Here is a 25,829-nt window from a genome sequence, read left to right on the forward strand (position 1 = left end):
TTAAAAATGAAGGGATAGGGTGTAATCCGGTGTCACTACATGGTCTATACCACTGCAAGAGGACCAGCGATGCTGCACGGCTTGACGTGGTGCCCTGAAGAACGCATAATTATAAGCAATCTCATATGGTCTAACTCAATTAAACACATCCTTAAAATCCTTTAACTTTAACACAGGGCATAGACCAGCGATTTAAATTTATTCTACAGCAATTCTCCGCTTCTTGCTGCTAAATGATGGCAATGGAAGTTTCCTCCAGGAACAGGATTAAAACCGTATAAATATGAGTCAAGAAGCACAACGCAAGGGTACGCGATAAACTTCAGTTAAAGACAAATTGCACAATGATAAATCTCTTCGAAAGCTTTGTAACTGATTCATCAAGTGCGGTGGCGCAGGGGATAAGGCTACATTGCACAGGCTGCTACACCCGTGCTACTGCCATTCCTTCGACAGGACGGTGACTCCCTTTTTCAGCTGAACAAAGAACATCCACATGCGGCTGCTGCGACGCATATGCAGCAAATAGGCTTGCCAGCAAGAACCAGAGTTCTCGCCAATTGAACATGTATTGGACATGATGAAGTGGGAACTGACTCGTTCTCCAGGGCCTGCAAAAATCATTACCGAATTGCAACAAAACGAGTAAGATGCTTGGAACAATCTATCGCCGAGTGCCATTCGGCACTTTTACGATCGCTTGCATGCGAGAATACACGCCTGCGTTAACGCCCGAGGGGGTACACTGTGTGCTGATGCGACTGTATGGTCATCCTTTACTGTGACACGTCTTTCATTTGATCTGAATTTGTTAGTATACAAGGTGAGTCACCTAACATTACCACTGGAAACACCTCCCAAACCACATCAAACACAGAATAACCAATTCCGCAGACCGAAAGTGGGGAGGGGGCTGTTGTAACTGGTTAATACAAAGCATTGAGAAATGCACGGAAGTTTGATTTTCAACACATACCTATCTTTTTAACGGAAACTTGTTATTATTTTTAGCACAACCGAAAACAGAAACAATTACTTAATCAATGCCATTTGTTCCATTGTAAAATGTTAAGTACATCCAGAGTAATTTGTAACATAAGGTCCCAGAATTATTATCGCTTATCGAAGGTTATAATGCACAGATAGTATTGAGAATAGAAATCTGGTTGGAGCCAGACGTCAATGACAACGAAATCGTAAGTTCAGACTGGAACGTTTATCGTAAGGATAGGTTGGTCACCAATGGTGGTGGCGTGTTTAATGCAGTAAAAAATTCGATAAAATCTAGCGAGGTTATCACGGATTCCGAATGTGAATTAATCTGGGTGAAATTGAGTATTGATGAACAGTCAAAAATGGTGATAGGATGCTTTTATAGACCACCTGGGTCAGGATCTGTAGTTGTAGAGCGTTTCAGACAGAGTTTGCGAATATCATTAGTAATTTTCGTGATCATGCCAGGTATAGATGGGGAGTGCTATGCCATAAAAATTGGTGCCAGATACAGGGCATTGTTCTGGATGTCTTGTCCGAAAATTACCTTTAGCAGATACTTAGAGAACCAACTCGTGAAGGTAACGTCTTAGACCTCCTGGCAACAAACAAACCTGAACGTATCGAATCAGTTAACGTAGAGGAAGGTATCAGTGATCACAAGGCTGTGACAGCATCTACGACGACGGGTCCTACAAGGAATGCTAAGAAAGGTAGGAAGATATATTTTCTCAACAAGGCTGACAGGATACAAACTTCAGAATATCTCAGCAGTCAGCATCAAATATTCGGTGATGAGGATGAAGATGTTGAGAACAAATAGAAAAAAATCAAAGGCATCGTTCAATATGCACTAGACAAGTATGTTCCGAGTAAGGTTTTAAGGGATTGGAAAGATTCGCCATGGTTTAATAGCCGTGTTAGAAAAGCGCTAAGCAAACAAAGAGCACTTCATCACAGTTTCAAGAGAACTAAAACCTAACTGACAAACTAAAGCTGAACGAAGCGAAAACGAGCAATGAGAGAAGCGTTCAATGATTTCGAAAGCAAGACGTTGTCAGCCAACCTGAGTAAAAACCGTAAGAGATTTTGGCCGCATGTAAAATCAGTAAGTAGGCCAAAAGAATCTACTCATTCTCTCAGCGACCACACCGGCACCGAAACGGAAGGTAACAAAGAGAGGGCCGGAATACTGAATTCGGTCTCCCGAAGTTGTTTCATCGTGGAAGACCGTAATACTGTCCCTCCTTTCAATCGTCGTGCGAACGTCGAAATGGCAGATATTGAGATAAACGATCGCAGAACTGAAAAGCAACTGCAATCGCTTGGTAGTGGAAAGGCTATAGGACTAGATGAGATACCTATAAGATTCTATAAAGATTATGTGAAAAAGCTTGCTCCCTTCTAGCAGCAATTTATCGTAGATCACTTGAGCAACGAAAGGTACCTAACGACTGGAAAAAAGCGCACGTCATTCTCGTTTTTAAGAAAGGCCGTATTACAAATCCACACAATTATAGCCTATATAGTTGATGTCAACCTGTTGCAGAATTATGGAAGATGTTTTATGCTCAAGAGTTATGACGTTTTGGGAAAATGAACAGCCCCTCTATAAAAATCAACATGGAAACAGAGATCCTGTGAAACTCAGCTCGCTCTGTTCCTCCATGAGATCCAAAACGCAGTGGACAACGGCGCTCAGGCTGATCCCGTGTTCCTTGACTTCAGTAAGGCATTTGACAACGTCCCGCACTGCCATTTAATGAAAAAAATACGAGCTTACGGTCTCCGGCCATCCTGATTTGGTTTTCCGTGATTTCCCTAAATCGTTTCAGGCAAATGCCGGGATGGTTCCTTTGAAAGGGCACGGCCGATTTCCTTCCCAATCCTTCCCTAACCCGAGCTTGCGCTCCGTCTCTAATGACCTCGTTGTCGACGGGTCGTTAAACACTAACCACCACCACCACCACGAGCTTGCGGAGTATTGGAGCAGACCTGCGATTGGATTCAACACTTCCTTGCAGATAGAACTCAACACGTCGCTCTTAACGGAACTAAATCGACAGAGGTAAAGGTAATATCCGGAGTACCACAGGGAAGTGTGATAGGGCCGTTGCTGTTCACAATATATATAAATGATCTAGTAGAAAGCGTCGGATGCTCTTTAAGGCTATCCGCAGATGATGCAGTTGTTTATACCGAAGTAGCAATGCCAGAAGATGGTAAGAATTTGCAGAACGACCTGCAGAGAATTGATGAATGGTGCAGACTCTGGCAGTTGACCCTGAACGTAAATAAATGTAACACACTGCGCATACATAGGAAAAGAAATCCACTACTGTACAGCTGCACTATTGATGACAAACAGCTGGAGACAGCGTCTGCCGTAAAATATCTTGGTGGAACTATCCAGAGCGTCCTTAAGTGGAATGACTATATAAAACAGATAGTGGGAAAAGCAGACACAAGACTCAGATTCATCGGAAGAATCTTAAGGAAATGTAACTAATCCACGAAAGAAGTGGCTTATGAGGCGCTTGTTCGCCCGATACTTGAGTATTGTCCATCTATCTGCGATACCTATCAGGTAGGACTGATACAGGAGATAGAGAAGGTCCAACGAAGAGCGGCGCGTTTCATCACTGGTTCGTTTATGGTTCAAATGGCTCTGAGCACTATGGGACTTAACTTCTGAGGTCATCAGTCTCCTAGAACTTAGAACTACTTAAACCTAACTAACCTAAGGACATCACACACATACATGCCCGAGGCAAGATTCGAACCTACGACCGTAGCGACCGCGCGGTTCCAGACTGTAGCGCCTAGAACCGCTCGGCCCTGGATCGTTTAGCTGGAGAGAGAGCGTTGTGGAGATGCTAAACGAACTCCACTCGCGAACGTTACAAGAGAGACGTTGTGCATAACGGAGAGATTTACTATTGAAATTTCGGGACAGCAATTTTCAGGAGGAGTCAGACAACATATTAGTTCCGCCCCACATACATCTCGCGTATTGACGACGAGGAGAAAATTCGAAAAATTAGAGACAATACAAAGGCTTACCGACAATAATTCTTCCCACGCACTATTCGCGAGTGGAAGAGGGTTGGAGGGATCAGATAGTGGTACCGAAAGTACCCTCCACCACAGACCATTAGGTGGCTTGTGGAGTATGATGTAGACGTAAAGTTGACGCTTGAAACCTCAGGTGTTCAGTCGCGTGTTGTAACGAACAAGATCTTTAGGGGTATGTTTACGAAGGCTACGATGTTTACGAGTTTGGCTGTCTCCGTGTCTGCATGTAGCGCTTACTGAATAAGTCCTTGTACTCAGAATAACTGTAGTACACTGTGTTACCGGACGTCTGTGGTATTTTACTGTACGCAAGTAAGAATGGAAGTACGCATAGTAGGAACGTGGAAAGGTATACAGTGTTGTAAGAACTGTGAGAATGGTGTATTCTAACTCTGCAAAGGCAGAGATTACACTCATCGATGGCGAGTGTAGACAAAACGCAGCTGCAGCCTGCAGGTTGTATACAGAAATGTATCCGGACAGAGATCATCCAACGCGCAGCACATTTGAAAACATCTAGAAACAACTGTATGCAACAGGTATGGTCGTAACATGCAAACGGGTCCGTAACAAACCCATCACAGGAGAAGCAGATGCAGTTCGTGTGTTAGCAGCTGATGCCGTGAACCCACACATGAGTTCATGTGGCATCGCTACAGGCAGTGCAATGAGTCAAAGTAATGTAATGCGCATACTTCATAGTCACAAATTTCACCTGTATCATGTGTCGCTGCATCAGCAATGACATGGAGATGACTTTAATAATCTAGTGAATTTCTGTCAATGGGCATTAACAGAGAATGTGTTGCAGTTCTACCCGTTTACCGACGAAGCACGTTTCACAAACCACGGTGCAGTGAATTTACGAAACATGATTTTCTGGTCCGTGGACAACCCTCGCTTTCTTCGATAGCTAGACCGACAGCGACCGTGGAATGTAAATGTATGGTGTGGAGTAATTGGCGACCATCTCATTGGTCCTCACTTCATTGAAGGCACCTAAACAGCTGCAAAATACATCGACATTCTACAAAACGATCTGCCAACAATGCTACAAAAAGGTCCCGCTGGAAACGCGTAGACATATGTGGTATCAAGATGATGGTGATCCTGCACATTCTGAAATGAACACTAGGCTAACCCTTGACAGAATGTTCGACGGGCGTTTCATAGGACGTGGCGGACGCATAACTTGGCCAGCCCGTTCTCCATATCTTACACCTTTAGACTTCTTTCTGTGGGGTACGTTGAAAGATAATGTGTATCGTGATGTGCCTACAACCCCAGAGGATATGAAACATCGTATTGAGGCAGGCTGTGGCGACAGTACACCAGATGTACTGCGTCTTGTAAGACAGTCATTACGCGGTAGATTGCAAATGTGTGCAGCCCTGATGGTCACCACTTTGAATATTTACTGGCCTGGAATGTCAGAACACACTCTTTTTACATTTTGTAATTGAAAAAAAACAGGTTTGTAAGTTTAAATAAATTCTCATGATAATGTTCATTTTCCTCTAACAAACCAGTACTGTACTGTATTCTTCAGACAAAAAGACTAATCAAAATGTTTGCATGTGGACGTAACGTGCTGTTCAAGTCTCTTCTGTACCTACTTTCTTTTTGTATCCCCAATTCATTCAGTTCTCTCCGATACACACGATTGAACTGCTGAGAAGTTACTAAAGCGTCAACTTTACGTTATGTCGGCCGCTGTGTCCGAGCGGTTCTAGGCGCTTCAATCCGGAACCGCGCTGCTGCTACGATCGCAGGTTCGAATCCTGCCTCTGGCATGGATGTGTGTGATGTCCTTAGGTTAGTTAGGTTTAAGTAGTTCTAAGTCTAGGGTACTGATGACCTCAGATGTAAGTCCCATAGTGCTTAGAGCCATTTGAACCATTTTCAACTTTACATTACAAATCACTCTGGATGTAATTAACATTTTACAAAGTAAGAAACGGCACTGAATAAGTATTTCTTTTCTATTTTCAGTTGTGCTAAAAGTAATAACAGGTTTCCATTTAAAAATGGTTCAAATGCCTCTGAGCACTATGGGACTTAACTGCTGAGGTCATCAGTCCCCCAGAACTTAGAACTACTTAAACCTAACCAACCTAAGGACATTACACACACCCATGCCCGAGGCAGGATTCGAACCTGCGACCGTAGCGGTCTCGCGGTTCCAGCTGTAGTGCCTAGAACCGCTCTGCCACCACGGCCGGCGGTTTCCATTTAACGTTTTTTTAAGTATGAGTCGAAAATCATACTTCTGTGCATTTGCTAGTGGTTTGTATTAACCAATTACACCAGCCCCTCTCCTCACTTCCGATCTGCGGAATTGGTTATTCTGTGTTTGTTGTGGTTTGGGGTGTGTTTCCAGTTGTAATGTTAGGTGACTCACCCTGTATACCCCTACTATGATGAACTACCTGTCACCCCACCTGTTAATAAATTGACATTGTCCTTGAGTGTGTTGCATTATTTTTCTGTTGTATGTAACACCCTCAAAGAAAGCAAATTACCGTCACACATTGCAGTTTCATATTTTCCATTTCTTTAACCGTCTCAGTCATTTTGAGATTGTTAAATTCTTCACTGGGCATTAACTCTTAAAGTTTCCCCGTAAGTAACTGTAATAACACAACGCTGGAAAGAAGACATTATTACGAAAAAGTAAGACTGAAAGTTTCGTGCTAAACAGCATTTTCATTTCATTCGCAATTTTGTTTTCTTTAAATCGAGAAATCATATTTTAGAACATTTCGCAGAGCGATCCTCTAATCGGTACCGATGGGTCACGCAAGCCCTTTGAGGCATCTCTGCGTAAAATACCACTGTAGCTAAGCTTTTCACCTTTTTCGAGTTCAGCTTTGTTCGGCCAGTCGTGCGCGAGAGCTGTTGTGTGGGCTACGAAGTAGATAAAGTTTGAATAGACCGGAAGATGTTCTGAACTCGGTGACCTTGGGTTGTACGTAAGATGCCTGCAGTTTGAGATTTGGTGAGATCGTTATAGTTGCTTGCAGGGATTATTAATGTTATTTCAAGATGATGTTTCAATCGAGATGTTTCAATCCAGAGCTATTAGTGCACACTAAAGTAGCTATCATTTCACCTGCTATTTTAATGACGAACTGTGTCGCTTGGACTTTTATTCAGTCGCGTGGTATATAAGAGGCGATCAAATAGTTTCAGTCTGAGGGCCTTGCTACAGCGTGCATGCAACTTAATGCGACTCCGATGCGGGAGATAAGCACCAACACGCAGGCTAGCGATTAGTGTGGCATTCGCTTCTTTCCCGCGTAGGTGCTATAGGCTAAAAGCGGAAACGTGAATTATGGCGACATTACTACCAAAGGTGTCCAAACAGGACCAACGTGCTGTTATACTTTTCTTGGATGCCGAAGGACAAACACAGGTATACAGCCATCGGAGAATGAAGAATGTGTATGAGGCAGCATTTCAGTCGAAAACCGAATGGTGCGCCAAGTTCCGTCCTCATATGGCAAATTTCATAACGCATAAGTTACGCTAACTTAAGTGGGAGACACTCGAGCACCCGCTCTCCAGTCCTGATCTCTCCCCCATGCGATTATCACAACTTTGGTCCCTTGAAAAAGGCCTTGAAGGGCTAGCAATTTATGTCGGACAAGGATGCACTGCAGGCATTTGAAATTAGACGTGATGAGTTGTTAGTCAAGAATGCCGATAAGGCAACAAACACGCCATAGTCAACACTACGTTCAGTTTCGACGAGATTGTGTAAAACGGCTACAAGAAGGTGAATGTATCTTCTGAGATATTTCGGAGAGACTCGGCAGGGATGTAGCGAGAGTGAAGACCATCCCGCCCGGCGTATGGCACTGGGGCATCGTACTACATCTGCAGCAGTAATCTGAGAAGCAGTTGGCATCACAGTGACACAACGAACTCTTACAAATCGTTAAGATTCTTCTTCCGTCGCGATCCACAATCTCTAAGCATTTAATAAAAGAATACATGTCCGTTGCAGACTGTACTATGCTTTATTAAAATCGTGCTATTAGCTAATAGTGGCTCATGGTCGAAATTATCTAATAGCACGATTTTAATAAAGCACAATACAGCCTACAATGGACAGTTTATTCTTTTATTATGTTACAAAGCGGTTGCTACAAAGGAGCTCCGAGTCATATGCCCTGTAGCGTGCATTCCGCTAACCCCCAACAGCCGCCAATTGCGACTTCAGTGGTGTCAAGCGAGAGCTCATTGGAGGGCAGGAAGGAGGTCTGTTGCGTTTTATGGTGAAAGATAGTTGTGTCTCGGCGCCAATGATGAGTGTGTATTGGTAGGAGGAGGTGAGGGCCAGCAACCAAACGTGCCTGCGTGCTACACACATTGGACCTACACCGGGAGTTACGGCCTGGGGTGTGATTTCGTATGACAGCAGGAGCACCCTCGTGGTTATCCCATACACCCAGACTGCAAATTTATACGTCAATCTGATGATTCGACCTGCTGTGCTGCCATTCATAAACAGCGCTCCATGAGGTGTTTTCCAACTGGATAACGCTCGCCCTCATACCGCTGTTCTAACTCAACATGATCTAAAGGGTGTCGACATGTTTCTTGGCCCGCTCTATCACCACACTTGTCTCCAATCGAGCACATATGGGACAGCATAGGACGACAACTCCAGAGTCATGCACAAAGAGCATTAACCGTCCCAGAACTGACTGACCATATGCAACAGTCATGGAACCCCACCCCACAAACTGACATCCGGCACCTATACAACACAGTGCATGCACGTTTGCCTGCTTGCATTCTGGCGATTACACCGGTTATTAATGTAACACCAATTCACATTTCCAATGGCGTATCTCGCGCTCATAATTATCTGCGATCTTGCAATGTTAATCACTTACATATGTTACCTACTCTAATGTAATCCCGAAATTTCATTACTCTTCGTTAATTATTTATTAGTGTTGCGATTTTTTCCCGGCCACTGCAGTTCAGTCAGTTTCTCCCATGAACTCGTACATCCATATACACGGTGGTGGGAAATTCCCGTACCAGAGTTCTAGGACTTTTAGATGAGAGTGAGTACACCGTGAGGAGCTATGACCATTCGTTCATCTTCGCTAATGTGAAACACATCTCCTCTACTGAGCAAGGGCCGGCCGGTGTAGCCGAGTGGTTCTAGGCGCTTCAGTCTGGAATCGCGCGACCGCCACGGTCGCAGGTTCGAATCCTGCCTCGGGCATGGATGTGTGTGATGTCCTTAGGTTAGTGAGGTTTAAGTAGTTCTAAGTTCTAGGGGACTGATGACCTTAGATGTTAAGTCCCATAGTGCTCAGAGCCATTTGAACCATTTTTTTACTGAGCAAGGTACGCACTTTAGAGCCCACGTTTATTGGACATTTTTTCTCGTTTTTGTCCACACTACCACCACACTCTTCGCAACACAAGAACCGGTACATGTATTCAACTTTCAGAGGTATCAGAACGGTTTTCGTTTATAACTTTCGACTCGTTCGTTTCCGGTACAGGGATCCCTACTTCAAATTAATACATTTGTCGTTCTCCATCATCCGAAAAAGTCTTTAACATCATCACGGAATCACCCGGTGTATAAGTACATTTACAGATGCCCGAGCCTGTAACTTTGACGCTCTTTAGTCTCGTTGGATGACGTTTCCGGAGATGGGTTCCTATCCAAAATACGATGTATTCACTCCACTCTACAAGTCCTAGAAATCTGTTGCGGGAATTTCCGACCACCGTGTATATTGTAAAGGTGCATGGACGTATGTACGTTCCACGTCTCCTAAGCCAATGGACACGCAAATAACCAGGCTATATCCAACCAGTATTTGAATGAGAGCGCTTAAGTTACCTGCAGCTACCTTTATACATAATTTCAAACACTTAGGAGAATTTCTCTCGCTGATACGCCCACAAAATGATGAAAGGAAAAAAGTTTGTATATTACTACATTTTCGCTGTTCATGCAGTAAAACTGCACTTTTAATTTATTACTTCTATACTACACACATTTGCAGACAAGATTCACATATGCCACTGACTACACTTGCAAAAAAATATTATACGACACGTAGTTCACAAGATATTTGATAAATCAATGAGCTGTGTGAAAACGTAACTGTAGGGCGAAATTCGCCAGAGATACATGTGAAATACGAGTAGAAATGCGTGTGAAACATGTTAAATATGTGTGAAATAGATGCGACATGTGCGTACGCGGGCAAATCCACGGCTGAAGAGCTCCTCGTAAACCCCTGGATCGATTTCAGTCACATTTGGTACGCATATTACTTACTATCTGGGGGTAATAACTGGCAACCTCCAATTTCAGTGGGTGTCATAACATGGAGAGAAGAGGATATGGACACAGCGAGGGGTAGGAGGAGATGGCCAGAGAGGAGGGGCAACAGGATATGGACTAATAGCAGAGTGGAAGAAATACATATCCGAGCAACGCCTTCTACTCAGCTAGTTAGTAATAAACATCCCGCTCTCTGCATATGTAATTTCCAGGCTTCGGAAGGTGGGTTTCGCCGAGAATGCTGGGACGGAACTTTTCTGTTGCAGATTTTTATAAAATGTATGTTGACCATTTTCATCCAAAAATGTGTACATAATAAGTTAGATGGCAAGAATAGCGTTTCTGAAGAAGGGAAATTTGATGATGACTAATATATATTTTAATGTTAGGCTGCCTTTTTTCAAGGTATTTGTCTGGAATGTAGCCTTGGGAATGAAAATTGGACGATAAACAGCTCTGACAAGAAGAGAATAGAAGCTTTTGAAATATGTTTCTGTAGAAGATTGCTTAAGATTAGATGTGTAGGTCATGTATGGAGGTACTGTGCAGAACTTCAGAGAAAAGATATTTGTGGCATAACTTGACTGAAAGAAAGGATCGGTTGATAGGACGCATTCAGACACATCACGGGATCATCAAAATTAGTACTGGAGGGAAGTGTGTGTGTGTGTGTGTGTGTGTGTGTGTGTGTGTGTGTGTGTGTGTGTGTGTGTGCGTGCTGGGGGGGGGGGGTTAATTATAGAGGAAGGGATGAATACAGTAAGCAAGTCGAAGAGGATGCAGTAGTTATTCGGAAATGACGATTCTTGCTCGAGATGGAGTAGCGTAGAGAGCTGCATTAAACCAGCCTTCAAACTGGTGACTACAACAACAACGTAGTGGAAAAGCCTTCAGCTTTTGCTGTAGTCTGTGTAGATTTTGTTCCATGACGATGTCATTATTCATTCACTTTAGTGAACTGTTTTCTATGCTGTACATGTTATGACGACGACGAACGAATAATCTCCAACATGAATGACTGGTGGCCAATGCTAAATCTAAACATACAAATCTCTTCTTTGCATATACAGCAGTCGATAAGGAGTTGGCTGCATGGTCTGGGTCTACAACGACTAAAATAATTAGAAGTCGTTGGTAAAAAATAATATATTGTACATAACAGGAGTCTTCATAGTCAGGAGGAATATAATTAGAAACAGAGAGCTATAGAGGCATCACATACGCCATACTTTAACTAAGCGCCTTGATAGAGGTTGCTTCCTATTAGCTGAAGGCTATACTACTTTCCTACTTGACGTCCCGAGTAAGAGTGCCAGAGCGGACGCTAGAGACTTGTTGCAAGCCGCGGAGCGGCGCTAGTCTCGACTCGCGTGTCCAGCGATACCAGTACGGACCGCGGGCGGTAACTGCAACCCCTAACAAGTGTGGTATCTAACGTTGATACCACAGTATCATTTCTGGATTATAGTATAGTTACTACTGTCAAGTGAAATTATCCCACAGCACCGTGCTTAGCTACTAGCTAACTACATTACATCCTGTAATTTTCAGAGGCTTTTAAGGGTGACAATGCAGCTTTTACTTTACATTTATAAAAGCTATGCTAGTCAAGTTAGTTTTCCATTGAGCAGAATTTTTGTGTGCTGTGGTGTTCACTTCTTTGATTAATTCTCAGTCATATAGTGTTTCAGAGTTTATTATTGGTTCATAAATATTCTTATAACACAGTACAGCTTCAATTAATCAGGGCTTGGTTGTTGTTGGCGACGGAGCACAGACTTGGACTGGGGAAAGATGAGGCAAGAACTCGACTATGTCTACATTAAAGTGACCATTCCGGAGCTTTCCTTCAGCAGTTTAGGAGACCACGTAAAAATTTAAATGTGGATAGCTAGATGGGGTTTCGAATCGCAATATGAGTCCAGTGCTTTAACGACTACCCCTGCTGCAGCAATTTACTCGACGCAATTATTGCTGTTTGTTTAGTTCCCTGATTTCTTCAGCTCTGATATTCTCTGGTCATCCATTAGAAACGAAATACTGAAACGAACGTAATAATGATTAGTTTTATGACACCAGAATAGTTCTTGGCGTCTAATACCTCCCATCTTTGAGTTAATGCAGTCCAATATTGTATCAGAACTGCGATCGTAAGGCAAGCAAAGCTTTTCAATAAAGAATGATCATAATTTTTTTGACAACATACCTTTACTCATTCTCATGATTCTAATGGTTCTTCTCAAAGTAGTCTCTAATGAATACGATGCACTTGTCCCAGAATCTCTGCCAGTCTTCAAATACATGCTGGAAACCATTTTTTTAGAGGACCTTCAAAATCGCCTCCGCAGCCTTCACAGTTGCTTCTGATAATTGATAATGCCTCCCACGAAGGCGTCTCTTCATGTTAGGGAATAGAAAAAAGTTACATGGGGCTAAATCCGGACTATAGGGAGGGTGAGGGATGCACTTCACGTTGATTTTTGAAAGATATTCAACAAAAGCAATGGCAATAAGCGGCCGCTCATTATTGTGGTGCAGCATCCAGCCTGCTTCACGGAATTATGGTCTTTTGCGCCTGATACGGACTTGCAATGTTTCCAGGACATCCCTGTAATATTGTCCAGTTACTGACGTGTGTGCAGGTACATGCTGATAAACCATTCCATGAATATCAAAGAATGAGATGACCATAACTTTCCCAGCAGAAGCAAACAATTTTGTAATTTGGGGGTTGGTGATGAAGGAGATTTCCACACTGAGCTTTGCTGTTTGCTATCAGGATCAAAATGATGTAGCCAAGTTTCATCAGCAGCGATTACATTTTAAAGAAACTGCGGATCTTCCTCTAACATCAACTTTAACTGCATGCAAACCTGCACCTGTATGTCCTTTTGCTCGGCAGTGAGTAGTCTTGGAACCCATTGCGCACAAACACATGTCATGTGTAATTTTTCTGTCACCAACGTGTGGGAGACACCCAATGAAATGTTCAGTATTTCGGAAAGTGATCTTAAGATAATTCGTCGATCCTCTCTCACAATGACAGCAGCAGTGTTGAGGTTTTCTTCCGTAACTGGAGCACCGGATAGACTTCCCTTTGAAATTGATTGTCTCCCCTCTTTAAACACTGTAAACCGTCTTCGAGCTGTGCTGTATGGAAGAACAGACTCTCCATAGGCCTCCTGTAACATTGTATAAGCCTCAGCTGAAGATTTGTTGAGACGGAAGCAGAATTTCAAAGCCGCTTATTGTTCCTCGCGTGTTACCTCCATTGCAGCGGTAGGCGATACTGCACATGTCTGACGTTGCCTGCCTCACACAGGCGAGAACCATGAGTCCAAACAATGAAACTACTATGGCGTGTTTGCTGCACATTAAGCTAACAGAATATCACAAGACTAAATTTTAGCGCGAGAAATTCTGACCAAAAAAATTATGATCATTCTTTATTGAACAGTACTTGTATTTTAATCTATTAAATACGATTAATTGAAGGCTCGTTATCGCAACAGTATTCAGACCTACCAGAGAGACAAAATTAGTGAAAGTAGTAAAAATAAAGAGCAGTCAAATGAAAATGAGACAGGTAGAAAAAATAAGTAAACTGTTTATTATTTCAGAAGTAATCGCCACAACTGTTAAAACATTTATCCCACTGTGAGACAAGACGGTCTGTGTGTTCATGGGAAACTGTCTGCGGTTGCCTATAGAACCATGATTGTAACCAGGCGTGCACTGCTTCTTCCGAAGAAAATCGACGGCAACGAATGACGTTCATCAGGGCTCCAAAAACAAAGAGAGAGGTCGGGACTGAATGGAGGATGTATAAGAGCTTCCCAGCGAAATTTCTGCAGCATTGTCGACACAACCTTGGCAACATGTGGACCAGCCCATGGGAATACAGTTATGAATTACTACCAATGCTAACATAAGAAACGTATATGGGAAAAATCTACGTAAGTCTCTACACACTATTCTACAGTGCTAAAGGGGAAGTTGAGTCTCAGTCATCCTGTACGACAGCTTTAGCGTTCTTCCGGGCCCCCACCACAGGCGCAGTTGGCTTTTCATTTGGCAGACAGTTGATACCTCCCCAGCATTTCCTGCCTCGTTGTCATGCGTGAGCAGACAAAAAGCTCCACTCGTGTCGTGTTTATATAGCGGAGTTATTTTCAGTTTATTAAATGAGTACTTATTTGCAGTCTGTTAATTGAGCTATTATGCAAAAACGTTCAACAGTGGGAGCTGTCAACTGTGCACTGCAGTGAATAGACTCCCAAATGTAAAGTCCTGTCAACATATGTTCGAGCAGCACCTGTGGTGCAGAAAGTTGCCTTTCCCAGAAGAATTTTATGGCTGTTGTGTGGGTTGACAAGAATCAATTTTCCTGCTAGCAATGTAGAAGACTGTGCAGAGGTTTCCGTAGATTATGTCTTCCCCCTGCAACAGGAGTAGGTCACCAAAGTGTTTTGGAACTTCAGATATTTCAACAAAATTCAAATACTGTATCCCAGAAGTCTACTGTTCTGGACTTGAACATGATCAGTCCCATTCCGTCAGCTATAGTCACACCACACCCACCTTGGAAGATATACTGCGGACGTGTGGTAAATTCCTCCATTCAGTGCTGCCCACTATACAAGTGGCAGCAGTTAGTGAATGGAAGAGATTTATGCTGTCAGTCAGTACCAGAATAAAATATACGAGAAGTGCAGTAATTCTCTGGTTATTCATTGAGTCACAACTACACAATACGCTTTCAGCTGTACATAGAAGCAAGATGCCAAATTTGCCAATCCCATCTCTTTTCCACCAACACTATAAAGGTAACTGGTAACGTCAAACTTACGAATTATACACACGTCAGTCACTGTTTAGCGGAACGATTTTACATAAAAGTTCACTTAACAACTGCTAATAAGTACTCATTTAAAAAAGTGAAAATAACTCCACTATACAAACACGAGCTCAGTGAAGTTGTTTTGTCTACTAACATAAGAGAACTGGACAGGCATTGCTGCAAAGGAACCATATAGCAAAGTAGTCTGTCTGCAAAACGAAATGCGAGCAGCACTTGTGGCGCAGAAAGTTGCCTTTCCCAGATGGATTTTATGGCTTTTGTGTGGGTTGTCAAGAATTTTATACAACTGACACACTATTTTTATTATTCTGTGAGTTTTCAATCCGGTGCAACACGGAAACTATACTGACGGGAAAAAAATCGCAACACCAAGAAGGAGTTGTGCGACATTAACGAAAGTTGGTAGGCGTGTTTCGACATCTGGAAGATGATGTCCATCATAATTCCGCGCAAGTCGCTAAAGAGTGACGATTGTAGCGCCACTATGAGGGTGTTAATCACGTTTGCTTTAAATACGTGGAGTAACGGTGGTGAGCGTTAGTTATCTCTGAGGTTGGACGGGGTGAGTTGCTACCTTTAAGTCAGCAAAGACCTCATTATCAGCGCCACACTGAGTTTGAACGACGTCGTGTAACAGGGAGACGAGAAGCTGGATGTTCCTTCTGTCTGTCATATTGCAGGACTTGCCAGAAATGTATCTACTGCACATGACTGCTGGCAGCAGCGGTCGCGAGAATGCACGGTCACAGGAAGACCGGGCGCCGGACGGCCACATGGCACTACCGAGACATCTACGCAGTCGGCACCACAGTGACAACAAACCGTTACAGAATGGTTACCTCAAGGGCAGCTCCGAGCCAGACGCCTTTTAGTGACCATTCCACTGGCCGTAATCCACCTGCATTTGCGACTTCAATGGTGTCAAACGAGAGCTCATTGGAGGGCAGGGTGAAGGTCTGTTGTGTTTTCTGCCGAAAGCTCGTTCTGCCTCTCTTCCGGTGACGGCCGTATGTTGGTTAGGAGGAGGCCCGTTGAAAGCATGTACCCAGCCTGTCTGCGTACTAGACACACTGGACCTACACCGGGAGTTACGGGGTGCGATTTCGTATGACGGCAGAACCAGTCGCGTGGTTATCCCACGTATTCTGACTGCAAAACTGTACGTCAGTCTGATGATTCGACCTGTTGTGCTGCCATTCATAAACAGCATTCCAGGGGTGGTTCCCAACGGGATAACGCTCGCCCACATATCGCTGTAGTAACCCACCATGCTCTCTACAGAATGTCGACATGTTGCTTTGGCCTGCTCGATTACCAAACGTGACTAACCAAGCACATATTGGACATAACTAGACGCCAACACCAGCGTCATCCACAAACAGCGTTAACCGTCCCTGTATTGACCGGGCAAGTGCAACAGGCATGTAACTCCATCCCATAAACTGACATCCGTCACCAGTAAAACATAATGCATGCACGTTTGCACTCTTGCATTCAACATTCTGTCGATTATACCAGTTATTAGTATACCAGAATTTCACATTTGCAATGACATTCTCGCGTTTAATTAACCTGTGCGTTTGCAATGTTAATCACTTAAATATGTTACCTGGACAAATGTATTCTCAAAATTCTATTACTCTACAATAATTATTTTTTAGTGTTGCGATTATTTTCCCCGTCAGTGCATTAATCGTAGCGAAGAAATGAATTTGACTTTCATTTGTAGGAAATTTAATGTTGTTTAATTTTGTAGTGGGAATAATTTTCGCCAGGAGTTGCGGTTTTCGAGCTACTAAGGTAAAGGAAACAAAAGAAAAATTCGGAGTATGAACTAAAATCTATGGAGAAGAAATAAAAACTTCGAGGTTTGCCGATGACATTGTAATTCTGTCAGAGACAGCACAGGGCCTGGAAGGGCAGATGAACGGAATAGACAGTCTTGAAAGGATGATATAAGATGAACATCAACAAAAGCAAAACGAGGATAATGGAATGTAGTCGAATTAAATCAGGTGATGCTGAGGGAATTAGATTAAGAAATGAGATACTTAAAGTAGTAGATGAATTTTGCTATTTGGGGAGCAAAATAATTGATGATGGTCGAAGTAGAGAGGATATAAAATGCAGACTGGCGATGGCAAGGAAAGCATTTCTGAAGAAGAGAAATTTGTTAACATCGAGTATAGATTTAAATGTCAGGAAGTCGTTTCTGAAAGTATTTGTGTGGAGTGTAGCCATGTGTGGAAGTGAAATATGGACGATAAATATTTTAAACAAGAAAAAGAGTTGAAGCTTTCGAAATGTGGTGCTACAGAACAATGTTGATTATTAGATGGTTAGACCACATAACTAATGAGAGGTATTGAACAGAATTGGGGAGAAGAGAAGTTTGTGGCACAACTTGACAAGAAGAAGGGATCGGTTGGTAGGACATGTTCTGAGGCATCAAGGGCTCACCAATTTAATATTGGAGGGCAGCGTGGAGGGTAAAAATTGTAGAGGCAGACCAAGAGATGAATACACTAAGCAGATTCAGAAAGATGTAGGTTACAGTAGGTACTGGGAGATGAAGAAGCTTGCACAGGATAGAGTAGCATGGAGAGCTGCATCAAACCAGTCTCTGGACTGAAGACCACAACAACAAAGTAAAACTTTAAATTCCTCCCTCCGCATACACACCACCAGTAGGGATTTTAATAAGTTTTTCATGACTCCCCCTCCTATCCCTGTACAAAAATTTGGGGCTACGCTATGTTTCCCCCCAGTTTTCTCTCGTTCGCCTGACTAATCAGGCTTGGAATTGCCTTTTTTTTTTTTTTTTTTTTTTTGGAACTGCCATAGCGTGATGCTGATGAATTATGGTTTTAAGGGGTAAATCGTTAGAGAACATACTACCGAAATCTAAGGGGACGTTTTTGCTCCATGGCAACGCCGGCTCATTCCGCGCAGGACGCAGTCACCCACGCTGTTTCCTTGGACTATAAAATTTTGCCTCACACCCCGCGTTCTGCTGACACGGCACTCAGTGACGTCTTCCTCTTTCCTGGCATGAAGAAACAACAACTGCGTGGCAGTGATTCCTAGAACGGCGACGAGATTATCTTTGAGGGGGAACATTTCTTGAACAGTCAAAATGCAGGCTTCTACAACTGAGGAGTGCACTAACCCATTAATCGTTGGGTAAATGTGTTTAATGAAGAGTGAATATATATAGAAGAATATCACTATCATTAAGTTTCATGGTCGCAGCTTGATTTTGTCGAGGGGATAATTAAAGCTTTATGACAGCCTCGTACAGCAAATGATTAACGCAGTGCTTCTGAGTATGATTTATTCGAGCTAGTGGCGTAAGTGCCTTCGGGTGCCATTGGATATCATGGACAATTCGGGCTCCATCATGTTTCAAGTGCTCTCGGCTGCAGTCGCTACATCAGAAATGTTGTAAAGCATTACTTCGTATCGTACCTTCAATGCATTTCAGGAGCGGTATTCGTACAGAGCAATGCTCACCCACGTATTACACAGCACGACGGCTATTACTTCCTCCCTGGGCTCCTCACTTAACTAACAGTTCAGCAACTTTTTTTTTTGTGGTTTTAGGGCGCACAACTTCAACGGTCATTAGCGCCCTGACTACGTTAAGAATGCACCGCGAGGCACAAGTTTAAAACAACAACTAAAAGGGAAAACACGATAAAAGACAGACTGACAGGCATAGGATTAAAAAACAGCATCATCAAATGTCCTTAGAGAGGTTTGTCAAATCGATAAAACGAAGAACACGAGCAGCCGCTCGTGGGTCATCCGCCAAAATGGCTTCCAAAGTACATGGTAGGTTAAGATCTAGACGCAGTGTGTGAAAATCAGGACAGGACAGTAAAATGTGGCGGACCGTCAGCAATTGCCCACATGGGCAGAACGGCGCCGGCGCAGCCGTCAGCAAATGGCGATGGCTGAACCGGCAGTGTCCAATGCGCAACCGGGCCAAAACGACCTCCTCCCGCCGAGAAGGGCGGGAGGAGGACGTCCAAGCCGCGGGAAGAGGCTTCAAGGCCCGAAGCTTGTTGTCTGTAAGTGCAGCCCAATCGGCATGCCACAGCGATAAAATGCGCCGACAAATGACCCTGCTACAATCTGATGAAGGGACACAACAAGAAGCTGTCCGAGGCTGGAGGACCGCAGCCTTGGCCGCGGCATCTGCAGCTTCGTTCCCAGGGATACCGACATGGCCAGGGACCCACATAAAGCTAACCGGAGAACCGACGTCCACCAGCTGCTGAAGAGAGCGTTGGATCCGGTGCACGAAAGGGTGAACCGGATACGGATCACTGAGGCTCTGGATGGCGCTCAGGGAATCGGAGCAGATGACATAAGCAGAATGTCGGTGGCGGCAGATGTAAAGAACAGCCTGGTAGAGGGCAAAGAGCTCAGCTGTGAAGACCGAACAATGGCCATGGAGCTGGTATTTGAAACTTTGTGCCCCGACAATAAAAGAACACCCGACCCCGTCATTGGTCTTTGAGCCATCTGTATAAATGAAGGTCATATTGATGAACTTTGAACGAAGTTCAACAAAACGGGAGTGGTAGACCGAACCGAGGGTAACCTCTTTTGGGAGCGAGCTGAGGTCAAGGTGAATGAGGACCTGAGGCTGGAGCCAAGGTGGCGTGTGGCTCTCGCCCACTCGAAAGGTTGCAGGGAGTGAAAAATTAAGGTGTTGAAGGAGGCGACGAAAGCGAACTCCAGGGGGTAGCAGGGCAGAGACATACAACCCGTATTGACGGTCGAGAGAGTCTTCAAAAAAGGAACGATAAGACGGGTGGTCAGGCATTGACAGTAGCCGACAGGCATACCGACAAAGCAGTATATCGCGCCGGTAGGTGAGTGGCAATTCGCCAGCGTCAGCATGAAGACTCTCTACGGGACTAGTATAAAACGCTCCGATCGCAAGTCGTAAACCCTGATGTTGTATGGAGTTGAGGCGGCGTAAGATGGATGGCCGTGCAGAGGAGTATACGACGCTCCCATAATCCAGCTTGGAGCGGACGATCGACCGATATAGACGAAGCAGGACGGTTCGATCCGCTCCCCATGACATACCACTGAGAACACGGAGGACATTTAATGAACGGGTACAACGGGCAGCCAAATATGACACATGTGGAGACCAGCTAAGTTTCCTGTCAAATGTAAGACCTAAAAATTTTGTTGTCTCCACGACTGGGAGAGCAACGGGACCGAGTCGTAAGGACGGTGGGAGAAACTCTTTGTAGCGCCAGAAGTTAATACAGACCGTCTTCTCGGCAGAAAAACGGAAGCCATTGGCGACACTCCAGGAGTAAAGACGGTCAAGAGAACGCTGAAGACAGCGCTCCAGGACACGTGTACACTGCGCGCTGCAATAGATGGTAAAATCGTCCACGAAAAGGGAGCCTGATACATCAGCTGGGAGGCAATCCATTATTGGATTGATCGCGATGGCGAAGAGAGCGACGCTCAAAACTGAGCCCTGTGGCACCCCATTCTCCTGGCGAAAGGTGTCTGACAGGACAGAACCCACACGTACCCTGAACTGTCGATCCATTAAAAAAGAACGAATAAAAAGAGGGAGGCGACCGCGAAGGCCCCATGTATGCATGGTGCGGAGAATGCCCGCCCTCCAACAGGTGTCGTAAGCCTTCTCCAAATCAAAGAACACAGCCGCGGTCGGGCGCTTCCGCAAGAAGTTATTCATAATGAAGGTCGACAAGGTAACCAGATGGTCAACAGCAGAGCGGCGCCTACGAAATCCACATTGTACATTGGTAAGTAGGCGTCGAGACTCTAGCAGCCAAACCAATCGAGAGTTAACCATTCGCTCCATCACTTTACAGACACAGCTGGTAAGCGAGATGGGTCGATAACTGGAAGGCAAGTGCTTGTCCTTCCCCGGCTTAGGAATCGGGACAACAAGAGACTCGCGCCAGCATGCGGGAACATGTCCCTCAATCCAGATGCGATTGTAAGTACGAAGAAGAAAACCTTTACCCGCAGGAGAAAGGTTCTTCAGCATCTCAATATGAATAGAATCAGGCCCTGGAGCGGAGGACCGTGATCGGCCAAGTGCGTTTTCGAGTTCTCGCATGGTGAATGGGGCATTATAACTTTCACGATTCGAGGAGCGGAAGTTAGGTGGCCTAGCCTCCTCTGCCTGTTTGCGGGGGAGGAAGGCAGGGTGGTAATGAGCGGAGCTCGAAACCTCGGCGAAAAAGCGGCCGAAGGCATTGGAGACATCCTCAGGGGCCACAAGGACGTCATTCGCGACCGTCAAGCCAGAAACTGGTGAGTGGACCTTAGTGCCAGATAGCCGGCGCAGGCTACCCCAGACAACAGAAGAAGGAGTAAAACTGTTGAAGGTGCTTGTGAAAGCAGCCCAGCTGGCTTTCTTGCGTTCTTTAATAATACGACGACACTGAGCACGTAATCGTTTATAATTGATACAATTCGCCACTGTAGGGTGGCGTTTAAAGGTGCGTAAAGCACGTCGACGAGCACGTAAAGCGTCTCTACATGCTGCAGTCCACCAGTGGACCGGTACGCGACATGGAGAAGAAGTAGGGTGAGGGATGGAATATTCAGCAGCAGCGAGAATGACTTCCGTGAGGTGTGCGACCTGACGATCGCAGCATGTGAAGGTTTGGTCCTGAAAGGTCGCCCTGGAAGAGAAGAGCCCCCAGTCTGCCTTGGAGATGGTCCAACTAGAGGAGCACGGAGAGGGGGTATGCTGCAGGAGATGGATAACACACGGGAAGTGGTCGCTCGAATATGTATCAGAAAGTGCATACCACTCAAACCGGCGTGCAAGTTGGGGAGTACATATAGAGAGGTCTAAATGGGAATAGGTGTGAGATGTGTCCGAAAGAAAAGTAGGGGCGCCAGTATTGAGGCAGACAAGATTGAGCTGGTTGAAAAGGTCTGCTAACAGGGAGCCCCTCGGGCAGGATGCTGGAGAGCCCCAAAGGGGATGGTGGGCATTGAAGTCTCCAGTTAACAAAAATGGTGCTGGTAGCTGAGCAATAAGTTGCATCATGTCTGCCCTGGTAACGGCAGATGACGATACGACGAGCGGACGGTGCAAGCGGAGCAGCAACTTCAAGTCCTCTCGGTTGGAGCGAATGCTGCGAATATTCCAGTGAATAAGTGCCATCGTAAGAAGAAAGGAAGATGAAAGAAGGGGTCACCTCGAAGGCCGCTGAGGGCCTGGCTTCGAGCGAGCACTGCCGCCGCTATCAGTAGGCGGACAGTCATCGTCCATTGGGGCTATAGGTTCATCGGCCATCTTGGGAAGATGGCCGGGAGGGGGAGCTTCCTCCGCCGGTGAACGGCCAGATGTTCGGCTACCAGCGGTGCGGCCAGGCGAAACGGATGACGGCCTGGGGCGGCAACCGCTGGGTGGCGCAGGAGAAGAAATGCGCCGTGGCGGAGAAGGAGAACTGTGCTTCCTATGAGCCTTCTTGGAAGGACGTTTGGTGGAAGTACTGGTCGAAGGCTGGGAGGTCGAGGTACGTAGGAAGTCTGCAAGGGACGGTTCCTTCTTGAAGGCCCGTGCATCTGACTTCTGGGTCTTCGTCTTGGCAGAAGCTGATGAAGGTGCTTGTGTCTGAGGGGTGACGGGAGGGAGAGGAGACGTCGACCGGGCGATCTTAGCACTGGCCGAACGGACGACCGTGGTGCTGAAGGTCAGATCGCTTGTCTGGGTTGCCACCTCCCTGGTAGTCCGAGGAGAGGCGAGGACAGTACTGTATTTCCCCGCTGGGAGCAGCGTGAGCTTCCTACTAGCCAATAGCTTGCGAGCAGCCGAAGTGGACACTTTCTCTTTGACCCGAATTTCTTGGATACAGCGTTCTTCCTTATAGACAGGACAGTCGCGGGAGGATGCGGCATGGTCACCCTGACAGTTCACACAACGAGGAGACGGAGGTGGACAGTCACCCTCATGGGCATCCCTGCCACAAGTGACACATTTAGCCGCATTGGAACAAGACTGTCGAGTGTGATTGAAACGCTGACACTGGTAGCAGCGCGTAGGTGTCGGGACATAGGGGCGAACAGAAATAACCTCGTAGCCCGCCTTGATGTGCGATGGCAGCTTAACACTATCGAAGGTCAAGAAAAGTGTCCGGGTCGGTACAAGGTCATTGTTGACCTTTTTCATGACCCTATGGGCAGCCGTCACGCCCTGCTCAGCGAGGAATGATTGAATCTCCTCGTCAGTCAATCCGTCGAGGGAGCTAGTATAGACCACACCACGAGACGAATTCAAAGTTCGGTGAGCCTCCACCCGCACAGGGAACGTGTACAGGAGTGTGGCCCGAAGCAGTTTTTGTGCCTGAAAGGCGCTCTCAGTTTCTAGTAATAAGGTACCATTACGCAACCTGGTACAACATTTGACAGATCCGGCTATGGCATCTACACCCTTCTGGATAACGAAAGGGTTGACAGAGGAAAAATCCTTTCCATCCTCAGATCGAGAAACGACGAGGAACTGTGGGGCAGGCGGTAGTACTTTTGTCACTGGTGGCTGGTCACGTTTCCGTTTTTGGGCAGAAGTCGAGACAGATGGAGTGAAATCCATTGCGGAGGAATCCCCCATGATTGCCAGCGTCTCCGATGGCGCGCTCCTTCCTTGTGGGGACCCTCTCAGGGGGCACTTCCGCCTTAGGTGAATGTTTACACCTCAGGTCACACCTCCCGAGAAACAGACGGAGGGACCAATCGGCATGGTCAGAAGGTATCAGCTCAGGCAATCACCCCTCCCTGGGCCTGGCCTTTACCAGGGGGTACGTGCGTACCTTACATGTCTACCCAGGGCGGGGAATTACGCGTTACCCCGTCACCGGCTAGGCGTGCGAACGCGTGGGTCGGCCTTCAGGCACGCACAGGGAGGAAGGAAGAAGAGGAAAAGGAGAGAGAGAGGGAGAGAGAGGACAGACTGTCTCAAACGCCGAGGCGGAGACCAGAGAAGGCAAGGAGAAGAAGGTAATGAGAAGGCAAGGAGAAGAAGGCAACGAGAAGGCAAGGAGAAGAAGACAATGAGAAGGCAAGGAGAAGGCAAGGAGAAGAAGGCAATGAGAAGGCAAGGAGAAGAAGGCAACGAGAAGGCAAGGAGAAGAAGGCAATGAGAAGGCAAGGAGAAGAAGGCAACGAGAAGGCAAGGAGAAGAAGACAAGGGAAAGAGTAAGGAAGACAGTGAGGTGGAAAAGAGCAAAGAAAGGAACCAACCAAAGGAAGGAAGAAACGAGAAGTGAAAAAGCAAAATGACCGCAAATAGAGTTCGTGGAACCGTCCGTCTCCGGACGCAGTCGCTAACGACCCCCTTGAGGGGTGGGACTCCTTTTAGTCGCCTCTTACGACAGGCAGGAATACCTCGGGCCTATTCTAATCCCCGGACCCGCAGGGGAGAGTTCAGCAACTGAACACAACTAGGGCAATATCGACCAGCGAAAAGTTCCGTGAAGATGTATAGCAGCTACATAGCTACATACAGCCATTTCTATATCTACATACGTAACGCTTCAGAAACCGTATGGTGCGTGGCGGAAGATACCCTGTATTACTTATAGTCATTTTCTTTTCTGTTTCATCCGCAAATAGTGGAGGGAAAAACGACTGTGTGTGTGTGTGTGTGTGTGTGTGTGTGTGTGTGTGGCTCCGTACCTGCCTTAATCTCTCTAATCTTATTTTCATGATCCTTATGCGAAATGTACGTTGGCGGAAGTAGAATCGTTCTGCAGTCTCAACACTGCTTCTCGAAAAGAATGTCGCCCTCCAGCCAGCGATTTCTGCTTGAGTTCTCAAATCATCTCCGTAATACCTGCGTGTTGTTCCAACCTACAGGTAACAAGTCTAGCAACCCGCCTCTGAATTGCTTCGATATCTTCCTTTAATCCGACGTGGTGCAGATCCCAGTCACTCGAAGACTACTTAACAATGGGTCGCCGTAGTCATCTATATGCCGTCTCCTTTACAGGCGAACCACACTTCGCTAAAATTCTCCCAATAAACCAAAATTTATCATTCGTCCTCCCTACTACAGTTCCTACATGATCATTCCACTTCCTACTACTTTGTAACGTTACGCCTAGATATTTAACTGGCTGTGTAAAGCATCTCACTACTAATACGGTATTCGAACATTATGGCTTTGTTTTTCCTACTCATCTGCATTAACTTACATTTTTCGACATTCAGAGCTAGCTGCCATTCATCACACCAACCTGAAATTTTGTCTAACCCACCTTGCCTCCTCCTCCAGGCACCTTCAATACACCACAATATCATCAGCAAACAACCACAGACTACTGATTACTCTGTCCGCCGGGTCATTTATGTGTATGCAGTAGACAGCAGTCCTGTCATACTTCCCTGGGGCACTCCTGCCGATATCCTTGTCTGCGAGGAACACTCACCGTCGAGGAAAACATGCTGGGTTCCGTTACTTGCTGTGATTCTTCTCAAGAACACATTCAAAGCCAGTGTGATTCGATTCCACGACTTAACTGTTACAGCGCTGTGTGTAGAATTCTACCA

The 25,829-nt window shown here is 45.5% G+C and overlaps 1 protein-coding gene across 1 annotated transcript in view; it reads right to left on the bottom strand.

The window, feature by feature from the left end:
* The window catches only part of LOC124722411 (collagen alpha-1(I) chain-like), a 193,558-nt gene that overhangs the window by 111,676 nt on the left and 56,053 nt on the right, over window positions 1–25,829 (bottom strand). The gene's annotated exons all lie outside the window — the stretch shown is intronic.

This window comes from Schistocerca piceifrons, chromosome X (genome assembly GCF_021461385.2).
Source record: "Schistocerca piceifrons isolate TAMUIC-IGC-003096 chromosome X, iqSchPice1.1, whole genome shotgun sequence".
NCBI lineage: Eukaryota > Metazoa > Arthropoda > Insecta > Orthoptera > Acrididae > Schistocerca > Schistocerca piceifrons.